The 7,933-nt window shown below is 43.6% G+C and overlaps 1 protein-coding gene across 6 annotated transcripts in view; it reads left to right on the top strand.

Moving 5' to 3' along the window:
• Positions 1-4,644: 4,644 nt before the first annotated feature.
• Positions 4,645-7,933, top strand: part of AKAP11 (A-kinase anchoring protein 11) — a 50,341-nt gene continuing 47,052 nt past the window's right edge. For 2 of the 6 annotated variants that reach the window (XM_047720017.1, XM_047720015.1), the window contains exon 1: positions 4,646-4,761. The gene's annotated coding sequence lies outside the window, so the exon portion shown is untranslated. Of the gene's footprint in view, positions 4,762-4,886; positions 4,906-5,217; positions 5,345-5,665; positions 5,888-7,933 lie in introns of those variants that run through there. The other 4 variants (XM_047720022.1, XM_047720020.1, XM_047720019.1 and 1 more) reach the window with 4 other exon arrangements.

The following is a 7,933-nucleotide window of genomic DNA, read 5'->3' as shown; positions in this document are numbered from 1 at the left end:
GTTTTCCAACAGGAAGCGACATGGAATCTGCTTCTGGCTGTCAGAGATTGCTTGTGTAAAGCTCCTGGGGAAAGATGATGCCTGCCTTTGTAGTCGAAAGGTCATTAGGGGGGATTAAGCTGAAAGGCTAGCTTTGTGTAGTATGCTTAGTTCCACTGATAGGTAGAACCAGACAACCAGCTAATTTTAGTCTGAACTATGGCATTTAGTGCTCCTACATGATCTAGAACAAATCATTCAAACTTGCCAGGCCATAATTCTTTTGTGTGCATATAACCCAAGTGTCTTGGCTCCATTAGACTATGTAAACAAATGAAAGTAACATTTCCATTAAATAGCAAAATTACTTTGGAGGAAACACTACCAACATGATTACTAGAAATTAGCTCACTAAAATGTTCCCTGGGGACATGTGAGATGTTCCCCAGCACAATTTTAGGTGCACTTAGACAGAGCCTGTGTTCTCTGACTTGTCACACTGGTGCCTTGGCTCTCTAGTACACCACTGTTTTTTCTCTCTCCACACCCCCTTCTATAGAGAGCACGGGCTCCGACACCATCCCAGGCATAGAACAGGCCTTCCATTAAACCCCCTTGCCACAGAGCAGATTTGATTTATAAGATTTATCAAGACTTTACTGAAGATTCCTAAGGTTAGAAAATGATTAAAGGAAACAATTTAGGTGATATAAAGAAACTTTATTTCCCACTTCATTAAGTGGACAGTCTCCAGAGCTGCGAAGTAGGGCAGACATCAGGAAGCTTTTCTAGAATGAAGGAAAAACAAAAACAAAAACAAAACAAGGACAAGGACAAGGACAAGAAAAATAGAAAATATCGTACTGGCTGGGGCCACATGGTCAACTTTGTTTGGAGTTGAGAAAGAACAAAGAAATAAGGATAGAGCCCAGAGCTGGCTTGGTTTGGGGGGATTGGCTGACCAGATATACTGTCATTTTGGTCTTGAGGAGCATTTACATAGACAGGAAAGTTATTTAAGTTTTGGTTTGCTGAGGTGGTACCCTGGCCAGGAGCAGTGCCATCTTGGGCCTAGAAATTTATTTGAACCGCCTAGCAAGGGAGAGAAAAATAGAACATGGAATAAGCTGTGAGGCTACCTCTCTTCCTCTTTTCTTTTTTCCCCTTCCTTCCCTTCCTCCTTCCTCCCTTTCTTCTTTCCTTCTTTCCAACGAACAGCTATTAAGTAACTAATAACACTATGTGCCAGTCATGTGTAAGTAAAAACAGATGTGGTTCCTGCTCATGGATTCTATGGTCTAGCAGAGGGAAAAGACCAAATAATCAATCAAATAAAGATCATTATAAGTTGATAAATGCATTGAAGAAAAAGTAGAGTCCAGATGGGGAGGAGCTTACCTAGTCTGGGGATTTAGGACAAGAGTTCTTAAGGAAAAGAGAATACAGCCGAATGCTGAAGGAGTCACAGGCATCCAGAGGCTCAGGGGGTAGACAGAGGAAGACACTGATGCTGAAGGAAAACTTCCTGGGAAGGCTCCAAAGCAGAGAGGGTCTGGCCCTATTTTGAGAAACTGAAAGAAAGACTTTCTGAGAGGGAGAACTAATAGCAGAATAAAGTAGATCACAGGTGGAATCATAAGACACCACCGAAGGTTTTTAAACAGGAGTGACACTGTCAGATAGGAGCTGCCCAAGGAGAAATGCCAGCCCAGTGGGGAGAGAGCACGTACTTCAAATAGCAGATCTAAAAGACAAAGCTAGGAGCGAAGTAACTGTGCTGGGAAAGGAAATACGGATTTTGTAAACTAGATAAATTTTATTTTCAAGTATTAAAAAAGAATGATCACCATCCCCACAAAGCTTGTATACAAATGCTCAAAGCAGCATTATTCATAATAGCCAAAAAGTGGAAACAATCCACAGGTCTATTAATGGATAAAAGGATAAATAAAATGCACTTTATCTATACAATGGAATCATTATTTGGCAATAAGAAGAAATGAAATACTGACATAAGCTATATGCATGACCCTTGAAAACATTATGCTAAGTGAATGGAGACACCAATGACTACATGTTGTATAATTCCGTATATATGAAATGTCCAGAATAAGCAAATGTATAGACATAAAGTAGATTAGTGGTTGCTCAGGGCTAGGTGTGAGGTGGGGGATTGACTGTTAATAGGTATGGACTTTCTTTTAGGGGAAACAAAACTATTCTAAAATTAAATTTTTGTGATGATTGCACAACTCCAGGAATATACCAAAACATATTGAATTGCCCACTTTAAAAAGGGTGAATTATATGGATATATGTGGATTATATCTCAATAAAGCTGTTAAAACAGAAAATAATTTTAAAGAGAATCCAGGCACTAGGGACATATGTAGAAATGCATCTCAATCCTAAATTTCTCTTGCTTCATATTCATTGTACTCCAAATAATTGTAGTTAGCAAAAGACACCACAATGACTGTCTTGCTCGGGTGAGTTGGGAGGATTTATGGCTCTATTAATACATGTTAAAATGATAGAATTGAGCCCATTGTTCATCTAAATTAGCAGTACCAAGCAGCTGTTTCGGTTAATCATTATGAGGACTGCAAACAGAACTGAAAAGAGCACTCCATTTTTTCCAGCATTTAAAAAAAGGTCTTAATTTGCTAAAATAATGCCTTTTCTCTTTTTAGCATTTTTCCTTTTGAAAAGTAACCCCAAAATGTTTCTTGAAATCTTATTTTCATTAAAATTAAAGTGTTAGCTTAACTTTAAAATGTTGCCTCCGATCCTTGAATTATTTTCTATTTCTTCAATCTCGATCGGGAATATGTGAACCATTATTTATTAAATACTACTTAGATTCAAAATAGCTACAGGGAATATGAGGTTGAGCAGGTGGCAATGCTTCCGTTTTCACACTCTGAGAAGGCCAAGGTTTCTTAGGGAAGCATTCCTGGTATCTGTATTAACCAGTCTCATAGTTCCTCAGCTGGTGTGTGTGTGTGTGTGTGTGTGTGTGTGTGTGTGTGTTCAAGTACAGGCGCATCCAATTTCATTTGGCTTGTGCTGCTGACTCTTAGATTTTACAAAAATTTCATTTTCCTTTCCAGCTTCCGTCTTACTGGTGCCTGCATGCCAAAGTGTAATTCAAGCTTAACCACTCCGTGTGTAGGCTAGTTAAATTGTCTTGTTTTATTTATGAGGAAGCTGACACTTAGGAATGATAAGGAACCTTGATTTGGTTGCTTTACCAGTTAATGAGAGGTCTTCCAGTTGGAATTTGTCCCCTGATTTCTGTTTCTTGTAGGGAAACATTTTCAGTTTTCTAGCCTTCAACCTCTGTCTTTTAAAATCTTATACTTAGAAATAAATATCTGCACTGAACACCACTTTATGTTGCTTTTTTCTCTAGAACCAACTTTAGGAATAGACAGAAGAGATGGTTATCTGAGTGGTGTATGTGGAGGGAAAAAATCAAACGTGACTTTCCTTTTGGGAAGTTCATTCTCCCAAGTAACAAAAAAATTTCCATTTATCTCTCTTACTGTAATTAAATAGCAGTAACTGAAGATGTATCCAGATGTTTTTAACAAAAGGGAGCAAACAGCACCAGGGCTCTGACCTAATGGGAGTCTAGAAAAGCAATGTCAAGGTCATTGGAAATTAAGCCTTTCAGGATTTGGGCTCTCTTGCACTACAAGTCTCAATCTCCTTGCTTCCTCTGTGACCTTCTTAAAATCAATTTTCTGCAGGGAAGCGCTTTAAACACAAAAGGGTAAAGCGTAGGTGTCTCTTCCCTCCTTCAGAATTTTCCGAAGATTCCCTGCATTTAAATTCCCAACTATTACCTTCTTAGCCTACAAAGTCTTGCAGGCTGTGGCCCATGTTTGTTTACTTCTCCAAGTTTATTTCTTCTTAACTTTCTCATATTTTCCCCCTCGAAGCCAATTTAAGGCCTCTGACTTAGCTGTTTCCTTTGCCTGGGATGCCCTTCCCTCTGAGGTTTGCAAGCCTGTTATGCAAATTACTCATTAAGTGTCTCTCCCAAAGTTCCGTCCCTCAAGCAGCCACCCAATCACAATCACCATCACATCATTTACTGTATTTTCCTTCATTGAGCTTAACGCCAACAAACATTTCTTTTTTCTCCCCTCCTCCCCATAAGCACTCTAGAACCTAGACTCACTTGTCATCATCACTGCTCAATCGACGGCCTGGAGTAGTGTCTAACATTTGTAGTAGCTCAACAAAAATTTGTTGAATGAAGACGTGAACGTAAGAATGCACCCGTTGTTCCCTGCCCCCTAGCCCCCAAACAGTACAAAACTCATAATGAGGATAAACTTCAAAACGTCTTTCTCATCTATCGGGTATTTCCACCCTTGAATAGATGTTCATGGGGAGACTGTGCACCTTGACTGGGCTAGGCCTTACGATTCTAAATGTAAATAATCACATATTAGTTTATCGTCTGGGGCTTGGTTTCTCCGTGACCAATACTTTACTTCCTGATTCCAATACCGCGTGAATTGGTAAGGGTGAGCACTAGGGCCCGGAGATCCCTTGATGCTAATTGTTGAGGTTTGGATGGGGCGGTCGGCCTGGTGCGCTGTGAGTGGTCCTCCCTAGAGATGCTGGGGAGAAGGGGCGGAGCTACTCCAAAGGATGAGCCTTCCTTGGGCCGTCAGATCTGCCGGGGCTGCAGCTTTGGGAAGAGCCCTGGCAGTCGGAAGACAGCAAAGCTAGCCTGTGGCGAAGAAGCCCAGCAGACCCCAGGCGGTAAGACCAAGGGGTCCAAAGAAAGGAGGAAGGGCCTGAAACCAAACTTGCAGGGCCAGCCAACGATTGGGTATTTTGCCAGAGGAAAGGGTTAAACCGTTTCCAAGGTAACGGATCAGGAAGCGCGCAAGACGTTCGCCGCAGGTTCGTAGGTCAGCCAGGCGTTTAAAGCTCCCACGGCTGAGCGGATTCTGGCCAATAGAGAGGCCGGCTTCCCTTCACGTGACGCGCGGGGCCGATCCGCTAGCTGCCCCAGAGCACGTGGGAAGGTTTTTTCTGCTCCTTTCATTTTTTAAAAGCCCACCCACTTTTGCGCGGGCTTGGTCACAGAGTTCTTCTCGCGAGAGGTGCCGCACCCTCTCGCGAGAGTGAGTGGGAGGCGTGGGGACTAGGTGGTGTTGCCTACTGGAACTGCGGCGGCGGAAGCCGGGGGTGGGCAGTCCGGGGGCGGGCCGCGGGGAGGGGAGGGGGGGGGGGGGGCCGGGGCCGGTGCGGGAGGGGGTGCCCGCCTGCTCAGCGGCTCGCGCGACTGGTCGTTGCGGGCCGGTGACATGCCTGTGAGCTGCGGAGGCTGCGGCCCCAGGTGAGGCGGCTGCGGATCCGCCTGCCGCGTAAGCCGCGCGTTGGCTGGGGTGGCGGCATGGTGCGGGGCCGTGGTCGGTGGAGCGGTCCGGCTCCTGGTGCCCCAGCCTCTCCGCCGGCCCGCAGTCCCTGCTCTGATTTCGGGGCTGCCCAGAGCTGCGCCTTGGCTCGGGGGTGGGAGGAGGGCGGCAGGAGCTGGACGATGGAAGGAAGCCCGCAGCACCGGGCCTGGGGGGAGGGGGTGTCCTCGGGCTCGAGACGGGTCCCCTGGGGTCCAGAGTGTAGTGGCGGAGTTGCGGCCCCTTTGAATGACAAGCTCAGTTCCCATCCCCAGGACGGTCTTCAGAGCCGGGTATCTTCGGTGCGTCGCGGAGCGTGTGCTTAGTTTGTGTTGGTGGTGCGCGCACCGGAGCTAATGCCGGAGGAGGACGTTGCACTTTGTCCCCGAGCAGCATCCTTCGCTGTCAGAACCCCAGAGCCTTGGAACCAAGCGCAACCCAAATCTTGTGACAGAAACGGAAGGCGAGAAGCAGCTCCTCGGAATGTTGGTGTTTGGATTTGCTGTCACATTTTCTCTGGGGCTGTTTGTTGTTAATGGTTAAATGCTGGCCATCCATATCCTGAATGGATTGGGTATACTTTTATTATACCAGGCACCTACTCTGGCTTTGCACGAAAATATGTGGATGTGACCGAAGTATTAAACACGTTCGTAAAATGGCAATGGCAGTGGAGTCTAAACCATGGCAGTGGTATAGCTTGGTAGCAATTCTGCTTTCCGTCTCTTCCAAAATCTTATTAAACTGGAGGTGGTTTAGGCTTAAGATGTTAAGGAAATTTCAGGCTGAGAAATACAGTTAACACGTACCTAATGGCTTTAGTGCAAATCAGAGTTAAAAATTCTAGTTCTCTTTTCAGCTTCGTAATTATTCAGTCCCTCGCAAAACATGTAAGGTTTCCTTGGCTTCTTCTCACCATGTGAGGAATGTTATAGTTACATTGACTGACACTGATTTTGGCATGTCTGGAAATACTCAGAAAATACAGAGTACTCAAAATATAAGGTACTCAGTAATGCAAAGATTGTTTTAATGTCTTGTTTATGATTTCAGAGTAATTGGCAACACAGTTCCTGGCATGAATAGTGTCAGTTAAAATAGTGCATTTTAATGAACCTTTTTAAACATCTAGTTACCTTTTTTGAGTAGTACCATGGTTTTTCTTACTTTCTTATGTTCCTTCTGGCAGAAATACCCACGGTTGACAGTGAATTTCACTGTTAGTTGTGGCTGTGAGTAGCAGAGCAATTTATGAGAGATCAAAGAATTTAAGGCAGTCAGAACAAATGGATTCCCAGGCTAAATTGGTAACTAGTGATTAGTGGATGTATCCAGATAACTGCAGTATTGCTAAGGGCCTAGATGTATACTCCTAGGCAAGTGATATTTCTGAGTTGTTGAGGATAGGGGCCTTGCCGAAGACCCTGAACCCACAGTAAGAGCTTCTTTAGTTTCTAAATTCTGGGATAAATCTAGAATCTTAAAAAAAAAAAAAAAAAATCCTTCTTTACCTTTAGAGGCTGGTAGAAGGATAGTACATTAAAAAAATTTTTTTTTAATTCCAGAAATTTACTGTCTTGTAAAAGAAATCAAGCCAGATGTTACACTTTAGGTCATTTTTAGGGAAATTTCCACTTATTTAAATAGGCAGTGAAGTTCTGATACATTCTCGAAGAAAATGTGGAAAACTTACGGAACATCTTTTTGAGAATGGGCAAAAGAGACTGGTCTAGATTTTAAAAGTTCCCTACCATTCCATCTTGGCAAACTGATTTTCAGGGAGAGAAAAATAGAATTTTTTGCTAGTCTTTATAGCCTTTTGGTAAGGATTTCAAGCTTTTAGCATGTAGATATTTGTCGGTTTTGTCTTGCTTTTGAAAAATAATTGAAGGGGGGGTACCTCGCTGGCTCAGTTGGTGGAGCATGTGACTCTTGATTTCGAGATTGTAAGTTTGAGCCCCACATTGGGTGTAGAAATTCCTTAAAAATAAAATCTTTAAACAAGAAAAGTAATGAAGTAATTTTAGGTAGGTTAATTATTTAGGTAAGCCGAATGTATTCTTTTTCTGTTAGGTGGCCTGCATTTTAGTAATAACGTCAACCACTTGGAGGGAGGGAAGGTGGGACAGGTCAGGAAAAGAGCTACACTTAGGCTTGACTTAAGGGTCAAGTATCAACTGGTAAGGTAGGGAAAGGAAAGAAAAAATACTCTATCAGTTTCGAAACAGACCAAAAAGATCCGAATGTCTTTATTCTGCTGCTCATATTTGCATATACAACATCATTTTATTGTTAAATACTTACTAGATAGAGTAAAGGTGGTTGAAGTGTATAGAGGCTGAACAGGTTAAAAGGTGAAAAGTTGGGGCGCCTGGGTGGCTCAGTGGGTTAAGCCGCTGCCTTCGGCTCAGGTCATGATCCCAGGTCCTGGGTTCGAGCCCCGCATCGGGCTTCTGCTCAGCAGGGAGCCTGCTTCCTCCTCTCTCTCTGCCTGCCTCTCTGCCTACTTGTGATTTCTCTCTGTCAAATAA

This window comes from Lutra lutra, chromosome 3, assembly GCF_902655055.1.
Source record: "Lutra lutra chromosome 3, mLutLut1.2, whole genome shotgun sequence".
Lineage (NCBI taxonomy): Eukaryota > Metazoa > Chordata > Mammalia > Carnivora > Mustelidae > Lutra > Lutra lutra.
The sequence above is the reverse complement of the archived record's forward strand: the minus strand, read 5'-3'. Positions and strand labels throughout refer to the sequence as shown.